Here is a 27,593-nt window from a genome sequence, read left to right as displayed (position 1 = left end):
GTCGGCGGTCACGTCCCTATGGCTCGCGTCGCCTCCCGGAGGACCAACGCACAAGGTAAGTTGATCGTCCGTGAGGGGAGGGGGTGGGGGGGTGTTGTGTGATGTGTGCATGCATGGGGGTGTGCAGATGTGCATGTTGGGGTGCGTGCATGTCGGGGTGCGTGTATGTGCATTTCGGGGTGGGGGTGGGGAGGGGGTTCGTACCACCTCTGGGGGGTGGCAGGGGGGTGGAGGGGGTGGGAGTGGGACTCGGGGGGGCAGTGGGGGGTGGGGGGGACCCCTATCAGTGCCAGGGAAGGAATTCCCGGGCCCCGATAGTGCCTACCGCCATGGTTCGCATGGCGGTTCCCGACTGCCAGAAACCGCGGCGGTAAGCAGGGTCATGATACGGGTGGCGGTCTTGGGGCGACCGCCGGGCCGGAGTGCGCAAACTCCAGCCCGTCGTCATGACCGCCGTGGCGGTCGGAGTGGGGAAGTGGCGGTCGATCGCGGCGGTGACCGCCGCGGTCAGAATGCCATTTTTTGGACCGCCGGTCTGTTCGCGGTCCGACCGCCGCCTCTCCGCCGACCGCCAAGGTCAGAATGAGGGCCATAGTCTTATTTGACATAAATGGTCCTAAGGAGATCATTCAAATTCCTTATGTGTTCAAACTTTCATTGATTGATGTAATAACACCTGGTGTAATTTCTGATGATTGGGATGTAAAAACAGTTAATACTATGATGTCTTATCTACAGTATTATACAGGTTTTGAAAATGATGATGTGTGCCAGTTTAAAGGGAATTATTGAGATATGTTCTGTTATAATCATTATGGACATAATTTCATTCACAGAGCTAGTACCCCAAAAACAGTTTTTAAATATGCACAATGGGAACATTGCCCGACTACACCAATAGGCAGTTCAAAAACGTATACATGGAAAGTTTGAATATTTTTCTGGGCACAATGTCAAGAATGCTGAGTCATATTATTTTGGATTGCCTGTGATGGAAGACTTGCATGTATTATTGACCAATAAAAAATTGATGTGTTCTGATTCCTTTGTTTCCTTAAATGGAACAGTGCAACAAACAAGCTGTTTAGGCTTAGCAAACATTAAAAAATTGAATGCGCCTACTATTCCTGTCCCTGCAAAACTTAACAAATGGCAAAATTATATAAATGCATCTGACGACCAGCTTAACAAATGGGTACAAAATGGAACACATAACAGATCATTATCACATCCTGGTGAGTGGGTATTGTTGCCTGTAGACACCAAAGGGTGCCATATGCATTTTGTAAACTCCTCTGGGTTTTTTAGAACTAATAGGCTGGACCCTCGCTATATAACATTAGAGCACTCGGGTATTGTGACAGCATATAGTATAAGGAAACTATGCCAACAATGGATGAAGGTCTTCTCACTAGATGCTGTTAAAGAACATCTTGGTCTCCTGTCCAACAACACAGACTTACAGTACTTCCTGTTAGGCCCCAGAAGACAGTGCAGGAAACGCTTAATATATGATCTGAAAGGAGCCCCGGCATACATAATTAGACCTGTGTTCCAGGTGCTCTCCAATGGCAGCTATGTGCTCCTTAATGGTGAGAGCTGTTGTGGAATGCGAGCCAGAATACCTTATGTTGTTTCCATCTCCAAATTGTTACATGTAGCAGCAATGTCGTTTTTCCCCCTGCAAAATTTAAGGGAGTAACAGACATCTGGCCGCATATTGCTACTTCTGATGTTAATTTTGACATGTTGAGCAGACTAAAGGCCTTATTGTTACAAAGATATGTGGCGCTTACACTTCAAGTTGCATGGTCATTGGTGGAGATTCAGTCCCTTTTGAATATTAATTTTCCAAGACACTTTGGTGAACTTGGGGGATGAATATTCAATGCATCTAATACTAGTGGAATCACCCACTTTTTTATGGCTGTTGGTTCTGGTTTCGTTAACACCTTCTCCTCTATATTTGGTTTAATACCTTCAGCCATACATTCACTTTTTTTGAATGTTTTCCGGGGATTCCTGATCACTTTGGCTTTAATTGGTAGCATTGTACTGTTGCTACCTTTTCTGAGCAATGGTTGTTCCTTCACAGCAAGGAGGACTGAAAGCTCTACCACCAGCGCAACTGTGTCGTGAACGCATGATGCAGTATTTCGGAGCACCTTTCCTGCATCAGCTGGAGTGTGACTGGTCTTTGTCATTCCAACTGGTTTTGGATTGTGTGCAGCCCGTGTTTCGATGTCTCTGGTGCCTCTTTAAGTGTGCACTGGAAGTCTGTGTTTCTATGCAGCGTTTCCTTTCATTGGATGCGGATCTGTTGATGTTCTTGGTGAGGGCTCATCCTCAAACGTGCATGCTGAGGGTGCACTTGCTATGGGAAGCAGTGTATGAGCTGCCCTTTGTGGATTCAGCATCTTTTAACTCCACAGTGGGCATGTCACGGAATGCTGCTGCCTGTGCTGACGCTCAGGCCTATGGAACACAAGTGCTGTGTGGTCTTCCCTGGACATGACTTGCATATTTTGTTGACCATCTCCTGGTTTCCATTGTCCTGGATACGATTGGCGATGTCCAAAATGTCTTTGACTTTTGAAATTTGATTCCACATGCTGCATAGTGGTTTTTGAAATTGTCCATTCCTATGGCTTGTGTTTCCTGAACTTGTCTTAATTAACACCTTAGTTGCTTAAGTTTATGTTTTATGCCGCATTTTTACATTAGCTTTGAACCACCTTTGACCGGCAAGGGGAGGGTGTTGTGTAGCTATTTTAGCCATGTTCTGAGCATGTTGTTTTAGCTAACAAGGCGTGCAGCTGTGCACTCTAATCTGTTTACATTTTAGTCAGCACTGCTTTGTTTTTTTAGCGATAGCTTCATTTGTGGTGCTGTTTTATTTCTTTCTATCTTACTCTTCTTTCACCTAGGAAAGCATTGTGTTCTTTGTAAGGCATGTAGTTCACTTTGGGCTTTCTCCAAGGCTACAGTTAGATAGGATTGTCGACAAACGTGGTATGTTGTGTCTCCAGCATTCACAGAAAAACACATACTCATATGTGGGGACCATTTCTTAGAATGCCAGCTGTTTTTTTAAAACACACCCCTTAACTCCAAACACAGTAGAGGGAGATTCCAGCCAGATGACCATGACTGTGTGCTGATTGCTGCAAGCTTCACTACAGCTACCACTTAGACGACCAAGCCCTGATCCAGAAGGGGACAGTGTCTTTTTAGACTTCAGGCCCTTTCTCCAGGTAAGAGGGATGATGTTCTTCCAGAGGGAAACCCATAGGGCAGATTAGGCTTATGCTGTGCTCATAGTTAGTGTAGGTGAGGGGTATAGATCTACTCCCCTGTTTAGACAGCATGGTAGAACTGTTTTTGTGTTTTACATTTTTAGTGACCTGCCTGCTCCTATTGTCTTTTCTTATTCTCGTCATTGCTATGCATATGCTTTTATCTAAGATGCAGATATTTTAATAAATGCTTATTTCAATATATTCTGCCTCTGTTGTCTTTGCCCAAGTGAGATCTTAGTAACTGAGAGAATGAGATGCGACTTGATGTACCACGACTCCCTGGGGAGTCTACTTTACCATGAGCTTGATTGCCACAATCATCTCGGTCAGAGATGGGGTGCTGCTAGTTAGACGAAAACCCCCGAATTAGGCCGAAGGGTGTCACCTGGTGTGGAATTGTATTTAGTACCCACAACCCAGGTGATCCTACCACCCAAATCCAGTAGTCTCAATACCCTAATCAGAACCTACGCGTCAGAGTGTTGTACAGTGGCGTGCCATGCACTGGAATAGCATACAGTGTAGTGGAGTATGGTAGAGTGGCATGTAGTGGATTAGCACTCAGTGGAGTAGCGTACAGTTGAGTGGTATACAGTGGTGTGATGTAGACTGAAGAGGCGTACAGTGCAGTGATAAAGTGGCATACCATATACTGGAGTGGCATACAGAGGAGTAGCGTCCAATGGAAAAGCATAGAGTGGAGTGTCATAGAGTGGTTTGGCGTACATTAAAGTGGCGTATGGTGGAGTGCCATACAGTGAAATAGAATAGAGTACCATAGCATAGATTAGAGGGTATACAGTGGAAAAGCATATAGTTGAGTAGCTTACAGTGGAGTGGTGTAGATTGGATTGCATCCAGTGTAGTGTGTACAGGAGAGTTGCGAATAGGGGAGTCAGAAATACTGCAATTGCATACAGTGAAGTGGGGTAGAGTGCAATAGAATGCAGTAGTGTTGAGAGTTATCCAAAGGAATGGAGCAGAATAGAATGCCATACAGTAGAGTAGTGTGCATTGGAGTGCCATAGCGTGTAGAGAAGTGTTGTTGAGTGAAGTGATACATAGTTGAATTGAGTGGAGTGGCATACAGTGGAGTAGCGTGCATTGGAATGCCATAAAGTAAAATAGTGTACGGTTGAGGGTCGTAGTATGGAGGGCATTTACCGGAATTGTGTACAGTGGAGTGGAGTAGAATGGAGTAGCATACACTGGAGTCACGTACAGTGGATCTGGTGTACAGTGCAGTGGCATGCAGTGAAATAGCGTAAAGTTGAATGATGTATAGAGTAGTACTGTACAATGTAGTGGGTTATGGATATAGTTATCATTTTGGAGGACTGTGTTGCATAACATTTCTGCACTACTAAGCAAAGTAAGGCAACGTATGGTGGCTTTGCTGAGTTTTGGGAATATTATGAAAGCATTGCACTGCCCTTGCAACATTATGCATAACACAAGTGTAATGACATTGAATAAAAAATTTGTCCCCTAGTGAAAAATTGTGATTACAAAAAAGTGATAAATTGTGCCACATTATACCGCGGTAAGTTAGTGGTATATTGTGGTAGATAGTGATAGCAAGGAATTGTAAAATTGGCTAATGTCTGCTTTTGCACATTTAAAAAGGCAGCCATAATCATTTTAGTTGACTTTTGGATTGTTGTGGCTTAAGGCTCCAATCATGCATAAGTAGTGGTTTTTATCATAGTTCCCAACTCATTACCAGTTTCTTAAAGTAGAAATAGGTATGGATATTTTTGAATAATTTTCTACATTTGTATTTAACCAGTTCACACAGTACCACAGACTACCTAGCGTGTACTGTGTTTTTTACTAAATGCTAATTTTTTAAGTAATCTTTTTAAAGCAAAGTGGACAATTTAGGCATTACCCTGGTAATGCATAGACTTTTTTGACATGATTAAGTATGTTAAAAATTCTAAAAACACCGTAGTACACTGTATTTGTTAAATATTGTGTATTGCAGTGGTTTTTTTTTTTTCAATTTTTATATTTTGTTTAAGATATTGCAGTATGACCTATGTAGTACCTTGGTGACACCTCAGTATATTTCCCTACCTATACCCAGTTACATCAACGGGCCTATTTACAAGCTAGTATTCGGTGCTCTTGCACTGCGCAGCGTAGTGCAAGAGAGACACAAATCATATGTCAGATTTAAGAAGCCATGCAAGGCCAATTTGTTTGGCTCTGAGTAACTCTATAGATCTGGAGTAAGTCAATGCAGCACAGATTGCTGTGTTGCCTTACTTTGCTCTGAGAAGACATTCCATCAGCATTGTGTGGATGTTCCCACACAACTCCCTTGGTTTTTGACACATTCCCAGATTTACCATAACTGGAAAACTTGAGAATGCACTAAAAAGATATGCCTTCCCAGAAGAACCTTTATTTCTTCTTGTGAATTTGTCTTCCTATGTGTTCTGCATTTTGCAGCACACATAGATAGAGGAATACCCTCTCAGGACTGATTTTGTGTGGGAAGGTGTCCCTACCTGCACAATCACAATCATGGTTGCAATCAAGGCACCCTTTTACCATGGTGCAAGGTTGCCTGCATTGGAACTAGGCTGCCAATTAGGTGCCAGCATGGAGAAAAAAGCAGGAATGCATTGTACTGCTTTGAATACAGTTCATTTCTGCCCTTTCCCTTGTCTGGCAGTGCAGCACAACAAGGTGACATGCTACGCTGGACTGTGTGATTCCTAAGTTTCAATAGGTAAGGAAAAATATCAAAGCTAGTACTTGCTTATATTTAAGGCTCTAAGCTAGAACTTCAACAAAGTGTCCATAAGACAACATGGCTGCCCGCCCTGCAAATATTCTAAAGACAGTCATTATCCAATGAGATACTGACTACTCATGGCTATGTAAGGTAGTACAACCTCTAAACTACCTCAAAACTACCTCGGCCACAGATATAGTTTAAAGAAAATCCTTATTTGTTCACTTTTACTTACTGTACTTGCCTGCAGTACACCCAAAGGATTGTCTACCCACACTACTTTGCAGTACTGCCAAATTTCTGAAAAATCCAGATGATGGTTTTTGCACTGCCCAAAATTCAAAAGTCTATGTGAAATGCATTGGACTTCAAGCCATTATGGGACCCCCTTTTTTCCCTGCACTTTCTTTGCAGCAGGTTTGCAAAGTTGATGGGCATTCATTACTGAGGTACATAATTCTCTATCTCTAGTCACCCTAACTATAAGTGCAGGGTGGCTAGAGCATTTTTTATTTGTTAATTTGCTTATAACTTTGGGGCAGTTTAGCGAATCTTCACAAACTTTCCATACAGAATGTTTTTCCATCTCAACTCCTTCTTGGAAAGCTTTGGAGTGATTCTTGAAGTGGGTACCGAAAAAAGGATGAGTCCCAGACTGCACGTTTCTGTTCAAATTTCTGTGGGAAAATTAGATGCAGTTACAGCCAAAATGGATGAATGGAAAAACACAAAATTTTGCTGTAAGGAGTCTCAGATGATCAAAGGCAAGCATTAAGTTTAAAACCTTGCCAACCTCAGCCATAATCAGGACCTTCATGTTTTTTAAGAGTCGTTGATACTTCATGACAAACATTACCGCATAACATGTGGCGCCACAATTTGTTGTCATGCTCCACTGGGAATATCAAAGGGTGATGCAAAGAATTACCTTTTATATTATGAGTGGCTAGTCCAGTGGGTGTTGTCATCAAACAAGGATATTTCCAATCTGTCTTTTTATGGATGTATGCAGTAAGAACTTTTAACAGGAAACTTTTCCCAGTGCCCGCTTGACCACTAATATACAAAAGGTGGGCTTGTATATAGTGCATGCAGATTCTTTTTTGTTTCTTCTAGAACTCCATGATGAACAGATGATATTTGGTGATAAATCCATAGCTGTTCATCATGATCTTTTGCCAGTGCCTGCTTTTCCACACCCATAAAGAAGTGTAGGCTTAAACATAGTGCATGTACATTCAGAGTTATTGTGCAGAATTCAATGATCAACTGATGCAGTTATTACCTAGTGAATCTGTAGTTGCTCTTCATTTAGTTGAGATACTAAATTATCTAAGTCAATAGACTGATACTTCACATGATCAATAGCATTCTCCACCTGATTCATAGCAATGGCTTCCTTATTCTCAACAATGGGTTGAGAGGATCTTGATTATGAGGCTTTGAACTCTGGCTGCCTTGTGAACTATCCTTCACAACATCAACTGCTTTTATCTCCTCTAGTTGAACATCATCATCATTTAACATTTTGAAATAAGTACGAAACACTGATCATTCAAGATGGTCACTAACTGCTTCAAACTCACTCCTTTGACATCATACCCGATGGCCTCCCTGGTGACCTTCCCTCACCTCAACACAGGCTGACAACCTGGAGAAGCTCATTACGTTTGAAGAGGTGGTCTCAGAGTTTGCCAGATGGACACCACTAGAGGCCCTGGGGCCTGATGGCTACTAGCCCCAGTTTTACAAAATATTCTGCTTCACCCTGTCCCAGCTTTGCATCTAGCTTTTTAATTCCTTCACAGACAAGGGGCTATCATTGATACTATGCTTGAGACATCCATTTCTGTCATTCCTAAACCTGGCAAAGACAACACACTATTAATTTCCTAAAGTCCCATCTCTCTTCTTAATGTAGATGACAAACTGTTTATTAGTGCGCTTGTACATCACCTTAAAGCTCTGATGCCTGGCCTGATCGATCCCAACCAGCCCGGGTTTATCCCCAGTCGTCATTGTGGGGACAATACTAAGTGTATCCTACATCTTCTTGATAAGATCTATTGATCATGGAAGGAGGCTCTACTCTTTTCAACCGATGCCCAAAAGGCATTTGACAGAGTACATTGGCCCTGTTTGTGAGTTTGAAACATTTTGGCTTTAGGGATAGATTTTGTAGATGAGTCCAGAACATCTATAGCTTCCCACGGACAACAGTGAGAGTCTATGGCATGCCTTCCAGGCCCTTCCCCATCCAGAGGGGTTTGCAGCAGGGGTGCCCCCTCTTTCCTCTACTCTTTGCCTTATACATGGAGCCCTTAACCTAAGGAGCAAGAGCAGCCCCTGACATTTTAGGAGTATCCTTTGGAGATGGGCAGCATACCATTAGCCTCTAGGTTGATGGTGCCATCACTGCCCTCTTTGACCTGCTGTCATCCCTACTTGTCCTGGTGGAAAACCCTCACTCCCATAGGGAAGACTGTGGGTTGAAGGTCAACCTAAAAAAATCCCAAATATTGATCCTACCTCTCCACGCCATGGAGCCTATCTCTTGCTCTGCATTCCCCATTGCTTCAAAGGAAGAGTCAATACCATACCTAGGAATTCAACTGGCCCGAACAGTAACTAAGACAGTAGTAATGAACTATAATTCTCTCACCTCACAAGTCCAAAACGACTTAGCAAAAATGGCAACAGCTGCAATTTTCCTAGTCTTTCAATTTCTGTCGCTGACACCTCCGAAACACACCCTGTTAAATCTGCAGTTTTGAATCAATAATTTATCTGGGATGGGAAAAAAACTTGGCTTCATAGGCAGTTACTATATTGTACAACTCTGGAAGATGGATTGGCTGTTCCTATGGCTATTAGACACTTCCAAGTTTCACAGCTTTGCTTCTTACCATAATAGAGTAGACCTACCTCTGAGAAACACTGGTGCTTTATGGACCAGGCGTTGGCAGGAACCCATATATGAAAGGAACCCTGCTCTCCTATAGACACAGGGCCCTATTATCCCCAGAGGCCAGGTCTACCTTCAAGGTGTTGGATGCCGGGGTACTCCAGTCCAGGCTGACCTCCTTCCCTTCTCCCATGACTCTCATAGTAGCCAATTCCAACTTTCTGGCGGGTGTGCAAAAAGAGGGCTTTCAAAGATGGCAGAAGGCAGGATGCAAGAGCATAGGTTGCGTGTTTGACACCCAGGGGATAATCCCATTTGACCACATGAAGGCAGACTATGGCTTGGAGGACATAAACTACATTTATTACTTACCATTGCAGCCCTTTGTGATGCACCTGTCTATCAAACCACCCACAGAGTGCCCTCTTAATCCCTTGAGAAATTGTTTTCCTTAAGAGGGATGACAAGCATCTTATTACTGAGATCTACGTGCTCCTGGCCAGACACCACCGTAAGACAAAACAGCAGGACAGAAAGTATGGAAGCCGAAACTTGCCAAGCACTCACCACCAAAGAATGGGAAGATATCTGTTACTTAGCCAGACACACAGCACATAACATGGTTAGCAGAGAAATAGCACATAAAATAGTTTCATATTGGTACTTCATTCCTGCCTGACTCCAGACTTGGTGCCCAGAATGCTGAAAGGAATGCTGGAGGGGCTGTGTGAGGACTTGATCCTTATTGCACTTACTTTGTCAATGTCCAAAGCCTATCCGCTTGCGGGAGAGAATACTTGATGATGTAGATAGGGCCTTAAATACTACACACAATCCTGAGGTTCCCTGCATACACTATACTTAGACTTTCTAACCCTGTGACACACCCTTTGTGACTGGTGAGGGAGACACAGATTGCTTTGGCCTGATCAGCAAATCAGGTCATTCTTCCTCCTGGGGCTCCGATAGGATTCCTGACTATACAGCCTCATTACATAAATAATGGTACATTTCAGGGATGGAAAAGCTGTCCCTAGCAGTGGAGTCAAAACAGGAGACAAAGCCTGATCTGTGGGCCCCCTTAATTTCTTTTCTAACTACCACATTCAATGAATTGACCTGCCTGACCTATCTTAAGCTACTACACTTGATACCACCAGCACAATTATCTGCAGAAACAGTCCCAACACTGGACGGTTGGGTACCGCCCATACTGACTCAGGTCCATAGCCTGGACCGCCATATGGTGACTGTACAGTCACTTATGTTATTCTGCTATGAAGGAGTAGTAGGGGGCGAGGGTGGGATTTAGTGGGGTACTTTTGAGTTTTGTTTTCGATTATGTTTCTAGGACACTGCCAGCTCATGGGCTGTAGGCGGACAGCTGAGTGTGTAGATTATTTTGCCTCTGCTTTCTATATTAAACAGAAATTATTTATAAAAGAATCCTCATAGAAATCCTATTTACCTCACAGTTCTTCCTCTTTATGCTAAGGTTTGAAGAGTTGAAGAAGAGCCAAGTGAATGAACTCTCTGTTACCTGTACTTTGACAACTTAGTTTTTGTGGTTGATGAGCCTTGATTTATTGTATCTCTCTGAACAAACATTATGCCCAGAGACACAAAACTAGCCACTTTTAGTGTTTTCTTCCACATTGCTTTGTATGTGTAGAATTGAACTACATCATACAGATAGGTGTTTTCTAAATGAACATTTCAATATGGGTAGTAAGTGTCCAGTATAAATCGCGGTGCTATCAGGGTCAAAGTATACAAACTTTTAAGTCTTATCAATCAAGACTTCAATACTATGTTACAAGTACAAGCAAGGACATATCTAATTCAAAAGATAGATTTGGACTCATCATATAAACAAGCCAAGCTCAATTGGTCTCATGCCCTGTAAGAATTAAGTCCCTGTGGGAAAGAATTTTCCAGAATGCATCTATACAACATCTTGGTAAAGACCTTCTGCTGGAATCTCTTCCCACACCTCTTTAATTTCTATGTTGTTAGAAATTGATTCTCAAGTTGGCAGAGGTATGCACGCTGTCCAAGTAGGGACCACAGTTCTAGTCAGGGTAAGTCAGATATATACCCTAAATTAACCTCTGCTCACCCTCTGGTAGCTTGGACTAGAGCAGTCAGGATTAACTTAAGAGGCAAAGTGTAAAGTATTTGTGCAACACTTAGTAACAGTAACGCAGTGTAAGATACCACCAAAAGACTCTGCACCAGTATAGAACTATAGAGACTATTTATCTGAGTAAAACAAGACCAAAACAGCAAAAATCTAATAAGTGGATCCTGAAATATACACTTTTAAAAATGCAGGTGAAGATAGCACAGAAAAGCGCAAAGCGCAAACCGGGGTTATCTGGTCATGCCAGACTGTGACAAAGTCAAGAGCTCTGGCCAAGCATAATAGAGTGCTGAACAGAAGCAGCGACCCACTGAACAATATACCCTAAATGCTGGTGTGCTGTCAATGCAGCGTTGCTTTGCAAGGCTTCACTGATGTTCCTGTGAGGACCAAGGAGGGCAGGGCACCATAGGCCCACTTGCAAGAGTCCAGGATTGGGGTGGTGCTACTTCGCAGGACAGACTCACAGATGGCAGAGTCCAGGTGCAGGAGCAGCTTGGTTGGAAGTCTTTTGTGTCCCTGAGAATTCAGAAAACAGGAGGCCCTTGGAGACACTGCGGGTTCTGGGTTGTGGAGACGCAGGTCCAGTCCTTCTCACTCCCAGGTAAGAAGCAGCAGGCAGCAGGCCAACACAGAAATGCAAAATGCAGTCCTTCCTACAGCACAGCACACAGAATGCAGTAGGCCAAAAAAGCAATCCAGTTAGCTCAGTGGCAGTCCCTGTGGGTAGCACAGCAGTCCTTCCTAGCAGAGTATCCACAGGTCCGGAAGTGTACTGGTTTGGTGGGGTCTGAAGCAGGGGAGACTTTAAAGAGGCCCTTGAAGATCACAAGGTCCCAGTCTTTCCTTCCTTGGTTCCCCCTTTACAGGGGGTTATGCAGCCATTTGTGTGAGGAGAGGCACAGCCCTATTCAGGTGTAATTGAAGCAGTGCTAAGCTCCGCCTCCATCAAACCATTTAATGGCCCATTAAGGCCCTTTAAGTCACACCTAACCATTGTGTGTGACTGCCTAGAGCAGGGGGACTCCAACCTTTTCTGCAGCGAGAGCTACTTCTGATCAGTGAAAATCATCATGAGCTACTGAAGGCTAAACAACTTGTGCATTAGTACCAGACACCTTTGATTTAAGTCTAATGTTCATAGAGCCAGATGCTATGGTTTCAAAGAAATACTTTGACTAGGGGCACTATGACAGGACTGCCATGTGGTCAGTGATAGTGTGCTCTTTGGGGATGTATGAACATGTATGGATATGAATGGGGTATATGTGTATGGGTAACTGGGATCTGGTGTTGTATGTACTTGTGGCACAGGGCATACCTTTCACCATATGTGGTACTTTTTCAAGCATAACACAAACATGCAATCATACTTTGTAAGTGGGAGAAATTTAAAGTGCAAAAATTTTCATTATGTGGAAGATTTTTCTGTACTCTAAATTTCTCCCATTTAAGAAATTATTTTATTTTTCAGTTATAAATATTCCACAGTGTTCTAATGGATACTGGCAGCAAGGGGCCTGCTCTTTTTAAATGCAATACTTTGAAAAATATTTTGAGAAAATTCAAATCAAAAGTTACTTGTAAAGGAACTTTTCAGTTTCATTTTCTCTGATTTAAAAGCATTAAGAAACATTATTGGTGGTCATTACGACCATGGTGGTATAAGGCGCTTACCGCCGTGCAGAAGACCGCCAATACACAGCCGCGGCCGCGGTAGACCGCCACAGCTATTAAGACACACATCTCGGAATCCGCCGAAATTCAGACACCCACACAACACCGCCACACCAAAGGTCAGCGATAAACATGCGGAAACAAATCCTCCACCTCCACGCCAACAGAAACACGCCCATGCTATTACGACCCACAAATCCACGCAGCGGTCTTTCAACCGCGGTATTCCATTGGCGGTACACACCGCCGCGCTCAAAATACACACACATCTACAAAACACCGCCACATTAGACAATTCCAAATACACACACCTGATACACATACAAACAGCACTCCCACATACCCAATACAATATAAAACACACACCCACATCACACACAAACCCTTACAACCACAATTTCTGAGAGAAGGCCAGAGAGAGACAGCACAGAATAGAGAACCCCATCACACAGAGGCACACTACACCATCACCCACACAACACCCATGCACAAAACACAACATACCACTACACTCACCACACTCATCAACACATACACCACCCCACACATCACACACACCACCCCATGGCACGCCAAAGACACCCCCGCTTCTCCGAGGAGGAGCTCAGGGTCATGGTCGAGGAAATCGTCCGGGTAGAGCCACAGCTATTTGGCTCACAGGTACAGCACACATCAATAGCCAGGAAGATGGAGCTATGCAAAGAATAGTCGACAGGGTCAACGAGGTGGGACAGCACCCAAGAAATAGGGAGGACATCAGGAAGAGGTGGAATGACCTACGGGGGAAGGTGCGTTCCACGGTATCCAGGCACAACATCGCAGTACAGCAGACTGGCGGCGGACCCCCACCTCCTCCCCCACAACTAACAACATGGGAGGAGCAAGTCTTGTCCATCTTGCATCCTGAGGGCCTCGCAGGAGTCGTTGGAGGAACGGACACTGGTAAGTCAAATTTCAACTATCATATCCCCCACCCTACCTGCATGCTATCACACACCCCCACCCTCACACCCTCCCCTATCTCTCCAAATCCTCACCTATCTACCCATGACACCAACCACCCATCCCAACCCCAAAACCTGCATGACCTAACTAAGCATGGATACCCATCACTAAAGCGTGTCCACTGCACAGACCCACAACACCGCCCAACTATTACCACACAAGCCCCCACACAGGAATGCCTGCACTGGGGTACACGCACACCCAAACATTGCACATCATGAAACACACACATGCAAGAATCATGTACTCATACCCCAGCAGGAACCCGAAGGAACGTCACCACACCAGAGGGTCCAGACAACACCACTCCACCCCCAGAAGAGGCCCACAGTGACGACAGCAGCTCTGCCCCACTGGATCTTGATGACCAGCCCGGACCATCGTGGGCCTCAGGACAGTCGGTTCCTCTTGCCCAGCCACAGCCCAACACCGAACTGCCACCCTCTGGGAACACCAGCACAGCACCCACCCAGCGGGCCCAAACCTCCCTACCCAGGACAGGCCAATCAACGGTGTGTCCACCACTACAGGGCACCCAGGCTAACCCACCACCCCAACAACAACAGGGACCTGGGGGCAGTGGTAGTGGGCACACGGTCCAGGGGACGGAGGCACAGGAACACAGGGGAACTGGGAGGACTGCTGTGCGACAGAGGGAGGACAGGCCAAGGGAACCTACTCTCAACGAGGCCCTCTCCTCCATCATGGGAGCATACCACCACTCCCAGGAGACGATGGCAACGGTACTGGCCAAGTTGCAGAAGACCCTGCGTCTGCAGGAGGAACAGTATTTGGGGTTCAGGGAGGAGCTCAGGACCATCGGCTCCGCCCTGGGCACCATTGTAGGGGTGCTGACGGACATTCAAAAGACCTTGAGGGACACCGTGGTACTCCCAGGGGCCCCTGACACTAGACACGACGATGAAATGCCCACCACCTCCGCCGGCGCTAGTGGACAGGAGGCACCGCCACAGGACCAACACACCAGCACCCCATCCCCTGCAGACGGACCACCACCACACAAGCGGGCCCTGAGATCCAGGAACAGGACAGAGCAAGATGGCAAGACCCCCGCCAGGAAATAAGACCACCCTGATCGTCCTCCCACTGTCCCACTTTGTTACCCTGTCCAAATCGGAACTGCCCCAGCTCCACTTCCAATGGCCAGATGTGCAATGTACCTGTGAGACTAATAGACCGGGATCTGCCATGGACATTCCTCCACCATCACCCATCCCCATTTCACAACCCCCCTTCATTGTTATGCACTTAAATAAACACCCTTGAAACACTAATAAAACTGGAGTCAGTCAATGATTGTGAATTTTGTATTGTCAATTACAGTGTTAAAAAAGGTTACCCATTGGAAGGCCAACATACCAATGTCACACATCACAAGTCTTTCAAAGGTGCCTACTGTTGACACGTAGGTTACCACAATAGTGAAACTGAAATGGAAGGGGACAACACAGTTAACAAATAGGGAGTGAAATGTAGGTACAGGATAGAGGTAGACGTGTGAAAGTTAATAATATGTGAAACATGAAAATGTACTCACCTGTGTCTCATTGAAAATATTGCTGTATGACTTACTCCCTGTTGTCGTTTTCATCTTCATCAGCTTCCTCCTCTTCACTGTCCACAGGCTCCACAGGCTCCCCCGCTGCAACAACATTGTCACCTGGATCATCTTCCTGCAGAAAAGGCATCTGGCGTCGCAATGCCAAGTTATGGAGCAGGGGATGATGATGTCGCACACCTTCTTCGGTGAGTAGAATAGGGATCCACCAGTCATATGGAGGCACCTGAACCTGGCCTTAAGAAGGCTGAAGGTGCGTTTGATTACCTTCGTAGTCCGCCCATGGGCATCATTGTACCGTTCCTCTGCCCTGGTCCTGGGATTCCTCACTGGTCCAATAGCCAGGACAGGTTGGGGTAGCCAGAGTCCCCCAATAGCCATACGCGGTGCCTCTGGAGTTGACCCATCATATCAGGGATGCTGCTATTCCGCAGGATGTAGGCGTCATGCACAGAGCCAGGGAACATAGCATTTACCTGCGAGATGTACTGGTCTGCCAAACAGACCATCTGTACATTCATAGAATGATAACTCTTCCTGTTCCTGTACACCTGTTCATTCCTGCGGGGGGACCAGAGCTACATGGGTCCCATCAATGGCACCTATGACGTTGGGGATATGTCCAAGGGCATATAAATCATCTTTCACTGTAGGCAAATCCTCCCCTCAGTGAAAATGATGTATCTCCTTACGTGTTTCAGCAGGGCAGAAAACACTCTGGACAAGGCGTTGGAAAACATAGGCTGGGACATCCCTGATGCCATGGCCACTGTTGTCTGAAAAGACCCACTTTCAAGGAAATGCAGCACTGACAGCACCTGCACGTCAGGGGGGATTCCAGTTGGATGGCGGATTGGTGACATCAGGTCTGGCTCCAACTGGGTACATAGTTCCTGGATTGTGGCACGGTCAAACCGGTAGGTCACGATGACATGTCGCTCTTCCATTGTCAACAGGTCCACCAGTGGTCGGTACACCGGCGGATTCCGCCATCTTCCAATATGTCCCAACTGACAGTGCCTAAGAAGCACAACAGCAAAGAAACTGTCACCATTCCTCCAGGTATGTACCCACAGTCACACACAAGACTACAACAGACAATTAACCCGTCCAGGAAAGGTTTTGAGTGTAGGCCTCGGTATGTGTGACGCAGTAGTAATTAAAGCCATGTGGGCCCCTGAATGGCGGCTGCCTGACCTCTAAACTGGGACAATGGGATTGTGGGGTAACTGCGCTGGCGTTGGACACCGTCGCGGTAGGCGGTCGTAGAGTGAGGCGCAATGCTGCATTGGTTAACATTGGACCCTATGGGTCCCAGGAGCCAATGAACAGGTGCGCCGCCGGTGATGATGCGCACCGCCGCAGACGTCACCGCCGCGGATGTCACCACCATTTTCTATCTCTTCAATCACTAGATACCTGACCTTCGACAGGAGAGGACCTACACTGCTACTGCTGCTGTGACCTCGGTCTGGAAGCGACGATGGCTGCTGCGTCTGGGGAAAGGGCCCCTGCCTTCACTGCACAGGAGTTGGAGAAACTTGTGGATGGGGTCCCCCCCCAGTACACGCTACTCTACGGTCCTCCAGACCAACAGGTTAGTACACAGGGAGCACGTTGGATGGGCTAGGCTTGGGTGGAGAGGGCTGGGTGGATGAGGGAAGGGGGCAGAGTACATAGAACAGTTATGCATGGGGATGAATGGGCCACAGGGATAGAGTTGGGAGGGGGCCAATCACAACGATGGTGCAGTAGGTAGGACTGTCCTCTTTCCTTGTGCATGTCATGTAGGTCAGCGCCCACCAGAAGAGAGACATTTGGTGTGCCATCGCCAAGGAAGTCCGGACCCTGGGGGCCCACCAGAGACGGGGTACCCACTGCCGTAAGAGATGGGAGGACATTCACCGCTGCAGCAAGAAGACGGCGGAGGCTCAGCTGGGGATGGCCTCCCAACATGGGAGCGGTGCCTGTCGCACCATGACCCCCCTGATGTTCCGGATCCTGGCGGTGGCCTACCCGGAGTTGGATGGGCGCTTAAGGACATCACAGCAGACACAAGGGGGTGAGTACTACCTCATCATATGGACATTGCGTGCAGTGGAGGTGTCTGGGTGGGGGTGGTGGGTTGTGGGTGTCCCTAGGCCAGGGCGAGTTAGGTAGGCAAGGCCCCTCCGTTATGTAGGCCATGTGGCATCTCTACCCCAGCTCAAAACAGAGGGAAGTTGGTGTATAGCTGCCCCTTTGCCATCCATGTGGGCAGATTACTACCATTGCCATGTAAGCCATTTCCCAGAAATAGCATGTGCAGAGGTCAGGAGCACGGCATAATGCATGGGGCTGCTGCCTCTGTCTTGTCCGCCAACGGTAGCGGTATGCCATGCACTAAAACTCTCTTTCTTCTTTCTCCCTCTTTTTCCTTCTCTCCCTGTCCTTTTGTACATCAGCATCAACAGGCGGAGGTACGGTGGCACCGGAGCACAAGGGAGCTGCATCCCACATGGCCATGGGGGGCCACACTACAGACTCTGAATTCACCAGTGGGATGGAGGGCGAGGGGAGCTTCACGTCTGCCACCAGATCACCATCCAGCAACACGGACTCGTCCGCCGATGGGAGCTCCACTGTGGTGGCGGCACCATCTGTGCACCCCACTTCTACAGGTACAGCCACCACCTCCCCTACAAGTCAACACACACAAGTAGCTCAAGCAAACATAGGCACCACACACACCACAGGCACTCACACAAACATCACACCCATACAGACACAGCAATATCCACTGTGTCCACCTCCTCCTCTTCTCCCTCCTCCCTCCCAGTCTCGTCTACACACACACCTGCATGCACCACATCTACAGGCACTAGGACTCGCACCAGGACACCCAGCACCACAAGCCGCTCACCTGCACTCACCACCTCCACTGCCATTTACACGTCCCCTGTGTCCTCTCCCAGTGTGTCTGTGACGCCTCCTCCCAAAGTACACAAACGCCGGCAATCACTCACCCAACATCCATCCACCTCACGACAGCCTCCAGTACCTGCTCCTGCACCCAAAACACCTAAAGTGACACCTCCTACAACCACCTCCTCTACCTCCACTCCCAGACCCCCTCCAACTACCCATCCCAGTGTCCGTCAGAAACTGTCTCTCTGTCAACTTGACCTGTTTGCCCCCCCCTCCAGTTCATCAGTCCCGTCATAGCGCCTCAGCCAAAAAGCCTCCAGTACCAGTGGTGCGTGTGCAGGTTTTTGGAGTGCACCGTTCACCAGGGCAGGCTGTAGGACCCGGAGCCAAGGCACTGTCAGCCCACCCACTGTAAAGGCACCGAAATTGGAGAGTGGACGACGGGACCGTGTCAAGACTCCTGGTGGGACAACAAGTGAAATGGGATCCAAGGCGATTGGTGAGTCAGCTGTCACTCCAAAGAAGGTGGGGAAGGTTCTGAGGAAGTCTACCCAGCCTGTTGTGAGTGTCACGGCGGAGAAGTGCGCCATCATTTCCAGCGGTCCAGACACAACCGCCAGCACCGTCGTTACTGGTCAGGAGACCACCGCCAGAGTCAGTGCCCAGGAGGGCCCAAGTATCGTTACTGGTCAGGAGACCACCGCCAGAGTCAGTGCCCAGGAGGGACCAAGTATCGTTACTGGTCAGGAGACCACCGCCAGAGTCAGTGCCCAGGAGGGCCCAAGTATCGTCACTGGTCAGGAGACCACCGCCAGAGTCAGTGCCCAGGAGGGCCCAAGTATCGTTACTGGTCAGGAGACCACCGCCGGAGTCAGTGCCCAGGAGGTACCAGGATCCCACAGCCCCGCTGGGCGATGATGGAACGTCATGCCACACCCCAATGTCCAGTGTGGAGTTCGTCATGCCACACCCCAATGTCCAGTGTGGAGTTCGTCATGCCACACCCCAATGTCCAGTGTGGAGTTCGTCATGCCACACACCAATGTCAGTATCTGAACCGCCATCTCAGGCTACCGCTGAACAGTCCATAGCCAGCCATGGCAAAGCACCGCTGAACAAGGCCAAGACCGCCATGGCAAAGCACCGCTGAACAGTCCATAGCCAGCCATGGCAAAGCACCGCTGAACAAGGCCAAGACCACCATGGCAAAGCACCACTGAACAGTCCATAGCCAGCCATGGCAAAGCACCGCTGAACAAGGCCAAGACCGCTATGGTGAAGACCGCTGAACAGTCCATAGCCAGCAATGGCAAAGCACCGCTGAACAAGGCCAAGACCGCCATGGCAAAGCACCGCTGAACAGTCCATAGCCAGCCATGGCAAAGCACTGCTGAACAAGGCCAAGACCGCCATGGTGAAGACCTGCTGATCAGGGCAAACACCGTGTGGGTATGAATATGCCGCCACATCAGGCATCCTTCTCCCATCTGCAGCTGGGACAGTGACAGGACAGGAACTTTCACGTGGAGACTCATCCAGTCTGGCCACCAGTCCCACCCAGTACCAGTTGAGAACTGCATCTACTTGCGTCAATGTGGCTTTGCACTCCCCAGGATTGAACAGTGGGCAAACTACCCACTGTAGAGACTTGAGAGACTGTGGCTTTGCACTCCTCAGGATTGTTCAGTGGGCAAACCACCCACTGTAGAGACTTGAGAGACTGTGGCTTTGCACTCCCCAAAATTTAACAGTGGGCAAACTACCCACTGCAGAGACTTGAGAGACTGTGGCTTTGCACTCCCCAGGATTGAACAGTGGGCAACCCACCCACTGTAGAGACTTGAGAAACTGTGGCTTTGCACTCCCCAGGATACATCAATGGGCATGGAGCCCAGTCGTGGATCTGGCGCGGTGCAGTCATCCGGCTGAGGTGCCCCCCCTTCCCTTCCCCCTGAGGTGCCTGTAGTGTTTCAATCTGATGCCCTGGCAGTGTTCTCTCGGATTTTGGTCAGGTATCTATTGTGGGCCTCGCCCATGCATTTTTGGACTGTTGGTGCACGGACATTGTTGTGTACATATCTGCACTACTTCTTGTATTGTATATATAAATATGACAGATTTCGAGATATGATTCAGTATATTTTTATATGACATGTATATTGGCACATTACAATATTTGAACGGATCTCGCTTTGTCTTTGCATTCTTTCGGGGGATTGTGGGTTGTTTATGTGATATTTTTGACTGCATTGGTGTGTATGTTGTAATATGCGAGGGTGGGGGTGTTTGGTGGGTGTCCCCCTAACTTTTGCCTCCCCCTCCCCCGTGTCGTAGATGCAGTACTCACCGGTATGTTTTGCGCCTACGTCGCTGTTGTTCGTACAGGAGCAGAAAGACAAGGGCAGGTAGTATTTGGAGTTCCGGCTCCATGGAGTCGTCGTTCCTCGTGGAGTGTGTTGAGGTGAGCGTTTTCCCATAGCAAAGGCTGTTTCCACCGTGTTTTTGTCCACGGTGAATCCGCCCCAGAAAAGGTGGCGGATTGGTGTGTTGTAATAGTGTGGGCGGTACTTTGTCTCCGGCTGTCTGTTGGCGGTGACCGCCACGCTGTTTGTCTGTACCGCCGTGGCGGGCGAAGTGTTAAAGTGTCTGTCTTTGTTGGCGGTTACCGCCAGGGTCGTAATTCCCTTTTTTTTCCGCCGGCCTGTTTGCGGTATTACCCCACCTTTTACACCGTCCGCCAGGGTTGTAATGACCCCCATTATCTTGTTCTCATTTCCAATAACTGAGGTGACAAAGGTTTTTATTTAAGAGTTGAATAAATTAGTGCTTCAATTCTTCACTTCAGTGATCTGGGTCATAAACTGACTCCATCACTGCTCCTTATCATCCCCTGCTATCTGCAGCCTGGAGATATTAACGTAAATTAAACACAGCCTTTCCTTAACTTTAAAAGGAAAAATGTGACCTTGTGCTTATTTAAAAATGAACTCCAGACTGTGAGCTACTCTGAAGGGGTCTGGGACCAACTAGTAGCTCATGATCGACTGGTTGAAGACACCTGGTCTAGAGGGAATGACCAAACCTCAACTGTCACCAGCCTCAATGTGTATTCAGAGACAGGCAAAGGAACGGAATGATTAAAGTAAGAAAATGTCAACTTTCTAAAAGTGGCATTTGCAGACATAATTTAAAATCCATCTTCACAATAAGGTGCAATTTTAAAGTGTGAGTCCAGAGACACAAAACTCCAAATTTCAATCTTTTTCCAATTGAAAGTTACACTTGAAGGCTGCTTCAAGGTAACCCCAATGTTAACCTATGGAAGAGATAAGCCTTGCAGTAGTGACAAATAATGGAATAGTTTTTCACTACCAGGACATGTTAAACTTAAAAGTACATGTCCACCTTTTTAAATACACTGCACCCAGCCCCTGGGGCTAACTATGGCCTATCTTAGGGTGACTTATATATAATAAAAAGGAAGTTTTGGGCCTGGCAAGTAGGTGCACTTGGCAGGTCAAAATGGCAGTTTGGAACTGCACACATAGATTCTGCGGCGGCAGACCTGAGACATGTTTGAAAGGATACTCTAGTAGGTGGCACAATTAGTGCTGTAGGCCCACTAGTGGCATTTAATTTGCAGGCCCTGGGCACATATGGTGAACTTTACTAGGGACTTACAAGTAAATATAATATCCCAATTGTAGACACAGCAATGTTACTATGTTTTAAGCAGAAAGCACATGTACTTTAGCACTGGTTAGAAGTGATAAAGTGCCTATACTCCTAAAGTTAACAAAAACAAGGTCAGAAAATGTGGAGGAGGAAGGCAAAATGGCCGGGGATGATCCTGCAGAAAGGGCCATTTCCAGCACGTGTTTTCAGACTTTGTACTGTAAAAAGTAATTACAGAGCAACAGCAATGGAATTGTCAGCCACAAAGAGATAGTCCATGTTTCCATTTCACGTAGACAAAATAATAGGATTGTAGTTGTTGATAAGTTTGGATGCCTCACTTCTCTTAACTTTGGAGATTTGCCATGACTGTATCTTTCACTGCAGACATGAAACTGTTTACTCTTTTTTAGAAATAAAAGTCAGGGAAAACCAAAGCAACACCAAGTGTACTATTTTCATTTGGTTCTGTATCTATGACAAAAGTATTTTTCGCATTTGTGGGTTTAGAAATGGCAACAGTCGCTGCCTAAGGATTCTGTGATCATTCTCATTAGGAGTCTCACATGCTGTATATTGCTCAATGAATGAAAATCCCGACTCATAAGTATCCTGTCCAAATTTTGGTGCACATTGTCTCCACAGTAACATGCGAATATGTGGAGCACATTCTTGCTTGGTAATATTTCACCCAAAAGTAGTCAACCACCTCATTAAGAGGAGGATTTCTTTTCTCACAAACAAACTGAAGCATAGCTTGTAATCAATGGTTAAAGTACCTGAAAACATTTGCTGGATCCATTAAACAATTCACCCAGTGTTTTTAAGTTGATTCCAGCAATCTTGGAACTAGCTTCTCTGAGGAAGTCATACACATCATCCCAGGCACACTCTGCACAGCTAAGAAGTATGAACCAGGTACGTGTTTCTAAGTTGCACAACATACGATGGGGCTCACTGTGCCGTCAAAACCAGTACTCATTTGTTCCATGTTGGCACCCCATGAGATTAGCACCTAAGATTCTCACCTTTCCCATGGATCTTCCCCACAAGGATTCTCGCACTCATTTATTGAAAATGTTCTCCTGTTTTCATAATATGGGTATATGGGCAACAGCTTATGACAAAACAACTTAGGGGCATATTTCTAATCCCCTAGTGCCACCTTGCGCTACATTAATGTCATTATTTTTAACGTTGATGTGGCCCAGCGAGGTAGAAATCCCCGTACCGTATTTACAAAGTGGCGCAATGTATGCATTACACCACTCTGTAACCCTTTGCACTACATTATGCCTGTGCCAGGCATAATGTATGCAAAGGGAGCGTTCCCCCGTTAGGGGAGTCAGAAAAATGGCACAAGGAAATCTAGGAGTACATCAATAGAGTCACATTGAATTAATGTATTGACTCCTACCCTGCACTATTTTGCGCCGTATTTTGAAAACAGCACACACATGGTAGCAGTAGGGGGGTGCAGGGAAAGTGCACTCGGTGCAGCGCCACTTTCCATAAATCTTCCCCTTAGTGTTCACGAAGAAGGTGAAAACAATTCTTGATCTATATGAGTTTCAATATTTTGTTTAAAATCTAGTTGAAGATACACAACATTTCCTTTAAGACCTTTCTCTAATTCACTGAAAGGTAAATTCTCAGTTTTTGCCTACATTTTCTCTATCACTTAAAAAGGGTGTACTGTTTGGTTCAGGATACTCTCATACACATTCAACTCTTCTAGGTGAGGCACAGCTGAAAAAAGTCTAACTTATTGTGAAGGCTTCTCACTGGCATTTTTGTTCCATCGTGTTTGCTTATGCAATACTTGCACCGACTTGATTCGCCACAATTAAATAAAGAGCAAGTTTAAACCACTGAATAAAATCTGATGACAACACATTTGTATCTTGTTAGAAATTTCAGTAGTTATTAAATTAAATTATTGTATTTCCTGCTGAAGTTGTCCACTAGTAGATTTTATCACTACTTCATTTACTGCAGGGTGGCTGTCAGGTCCAAAATACGTTTATTGAATATTGCTTGAAATATTTTTAACTTCAGATAGACAGCCATGCAAAAGAGCTTTACTCAAAGCTTAATGCAGCGCTGGACTTTACACAAAATGTAACAATCTAACCAGATTTCACATTTTTGGTGTTTTACACACATTTCACTTGAAAATAGTGAAACGTGCTGTGCCATATCTCTTTAGATAGGCACATCAACAAATGTCCTTGTGAATTGGATTGTTTCCTTACTCTACAGGGATTAAAAGCTTAAAAATTTTGATTTTCATTTTAAAATGGCACTGTTGAAAATCCTTAAATCTAACCTAACTTTCTTAATTTATTATTGCCTTTTGTGACAGTTGTTGTTGTACTGTCAGTCAGACACTAGAGCAGAAGGATGTCACTGTTAAATTAATCCCTAATTACTTCATCTGTGTTTCTAGGTATTTGGGTGTTGCTGTACTTTGTTTCACCAGACACGATTGCCATCTGTATCAAGAGCAAACAATAAACCATTGGTTTGAAAGTAGCTTCTTCATAGTTTTGTTTAGAGCAAAAGCTGTATGTGAAAGAGGCTTGACTTACTAGTAAATGACGTGTGTGGTGGGAGGCAGCCCTCTTCATGTTCAACTTTGTTCAGGGAGGCATTTGATTTTAGAAGAGGCTCAGGATTCAAATAGGTGATGTATGTGGTGGGGCAGTAGCTTGTCTATCAAATGTCTGTCCACATTGAAAGCTGTATGTAGAAGAGGCTTGACCTACTATTAAGGGGTTGTATGTGGTATTGGACTGGCCTTTTTTGGCACAAAACTCTGTTCAAGGTGAAAGCTGTAGGTAGAAGAGGCTTGGCATTCTAATAGGAGATGTGTGTGATGGGGACTGGCCTTTTCATACTCCAAGGCAAAAGCTATATGAAGAGGAGGAAATGGCCTCTTTCTGCCCAACTTTTTTTGTGGTGAAAACTGTATGCAGAGTAGGCACATGTGTGGTGGGGGAGGACCCCTGCATAAATAACCACACACCAGACATCACTTATTAGTTGACCAAGACTCTTCTGCATACTGCTTTGACCCTAAACAAAGACATTCCCTGGGAGCCACTTTCCTCCCCACAGACATCATGTATTAGTTGGGTTTGTTCTTTTACAAACTGTTTTGCTATAGACTTGAGCTTGTCTAAGAGATGGCAGTTCCCAACCAATTTAATTACATATGATTGTTCTACATAGCGCTTTTACACAAAACATAGGTTTTCATGGAGATAGCAGTCCCAGCCACTACAGACATCACTTATTACTTGTGCAAGTTTCTTGTAAATACAGTTTTTACTTATGACGGAGCTCTTTACAGAGAGGTCAATACGCCCACTACAGACATCACCCATTACTTGCCCAAGCCCCTTCAACATGTACATTTCCAACACAACAGAGCGCTTCACAAAGAAGCTAGACCCCCACCACACACATCACCTACTCCTTGGCCATGCTTCTTCTACATACAGGTTTTGCCATGATCAGAGCGGTACAAGAAGATGCCAGTCTCCAAGCACAGGCAACCACTTATTAGTTTGCCAAGCCTCTTATGGGTTCAGCTTTCACCCTAGACTGACTTCTTCACAGAGAGTCCACTGCCTACCACAAACACCACCTATTGATTACCCTAGCCTTTTCTACCTACAACCTTTGGTCTGAACAGACCTATTTATAGAGAGGCGAATCTCCTAGCAGATACATCCCCTATTAGTTGTCCAAACTTGATCTACATATAGTTTTCACCCTTAACAGAACTCACGATGGACATGTCAGACCCCCTCACAAACATCACCCATGAGATTGCAAAACATCTTCTATTTACAGCTTTCACCCTAAACAAAGGTCTTCATAGAGATACAAAACTCCCTCCAAACACTTCAGCTGGCCAAGTCTCTTCTGCATGTAATATTTGCCCTGGCTTTACCTCTTCACAGAGGGAGTACCATGTTATTATCCATACCTAGTATACTGCAAATACATAGGACCTTCTTTAGAAAAATAAACGTTGAATTCTCATCATACAGACATTCACTTTATATCGATATTAATGTTTCTGAATAGTCAATATTATTACTTGCTGTAAACTCAGTTTCCTAAATCATATGCCTATAATGTGACACATATTGGTACATAATATATGACATAGAAATTGAGTTAAACTTGTTAGCCATTTTTAATATTCAAAACTTAAATCCTCACATTTTCTATACGTTCTATTCATCAAATCAAATTCTAATCAATTCCATTGAAATACAAGAAAATTAAACTAATGTTCTCCTGTATTTATCAAGCTCAGAAAACAATTCAATCCATACCCACCCATATTTTACACTTCACTAAATTAATTCACACATTTACAAAAGTCTAAGGAATATATAGTCAGTACAAATACCTGAAAAAGAATCTGTTGGTTTCATGTAGCTAAAGGAAGGTATACTACACTCTAATCAGCACACTTCTGAAACCTAGAAGCAAAGAAAGGTTTGTCCCTTCAGCTCCTCACCAATCACAGATAAATTCAAATGCCAAAAGTAATGCATGGGATATAGGTACCTGTAGGCTTGAACCACTGAGCCAAAAACATTGCAGAATTGTTTTATATGTTTACTGGGATCAGTCACTATTGGTTGAACCTAATTTAACCCCTCTTAATATATTGTGCTAGATTTGCTGATCTGCTATGAATTTTTAACCTGCATGCTTACGTCACTGAAGCTTCAATATTGGCTCTCACTAACTCTGCAATGGATTTGCGGAACCACAAAACACCCTTAAAAAAACTAGAAGGCTTAGGAAAGGGAGACATGGGTTACTTTTATCTACCCCACTGACTTGAAAATTGACCAGCACTGCAGGTCAACCCATTTACTTCCCCAGTTGTAATATAATTGTGTATGCTCCAGTACAGCCTTACCCCATAGACCTTTCCACAACTTCACTTTTCATGGCAACCAGTTTGAAAATCCTTACAAGTAAGTTAAGGGCAAAAGTTCAAAGAGCTTTGCCAACTTTGCAAGCGTGGTTAAGATTCTCATTGGAAGTCACCTTCTAATGTTAGTAAATATAAACATATTACAAACAACATTAGAGTAATTATATGTTTTCTTCCAATCAGACTATACAGTGTTCATAGCAGGTCTTGACTACCTGGCCTATTATTCAGCACTCCAACATCTGTAAGATCTTGTTTTGCCTTTTTTGGAATCTTCTTCAAACTCCATGCTGTTTGTTAAAATTTCTTGATCTGTTACTGGTCCTCCTGTGTCCTACACCTGCATACCACCATCATTGTTAGTGTAGATTGTAGGCCACAGCTATATCTCTTGGGCCAGAGAGCATTAACAAAAATGTGCATTGACATGGGTATTGGATTTCCTCAAGTGGACATTACTTGGATTGGCCATAAATATGTGAAATTATATCAATTGTGGCCTACAATTGAGAGCAATTTGGTTGTGAGCTCCCAGACTTCATGATTTTTTACTGTGGTGGCAGTGATTTGGGCAGAGTAACACGTGTTGGACTTGAAATGTAAATGAAGGAGACAATCACACAACTCATGGCTTTTTTCCCATGCACTGCCTTTGTATATTCCAACAAATGTCAAAGATTTGGCAGTG

The sequence above is a fragment of the Pleurodeles waltl genome, chromosome 5 (assembly GCF_031143425.1).
Source record: "Pleurodeles waltl isolate 20211129_DDA chromosome 5, aPleWal1.hap1.20221129, whole genome shotgun sequence".
Taxonomy (NCBI): Eukaryota; Metazoa; Chordata; class Amphibia; order Caudata; family Salamandridae; genus Pleurodeles; species Pleurodeles waltl.
The sequence above is the reverse complement of the archived record's forward strand: the minus strand, read 5'-3'. Positions refer to the sequence as shown.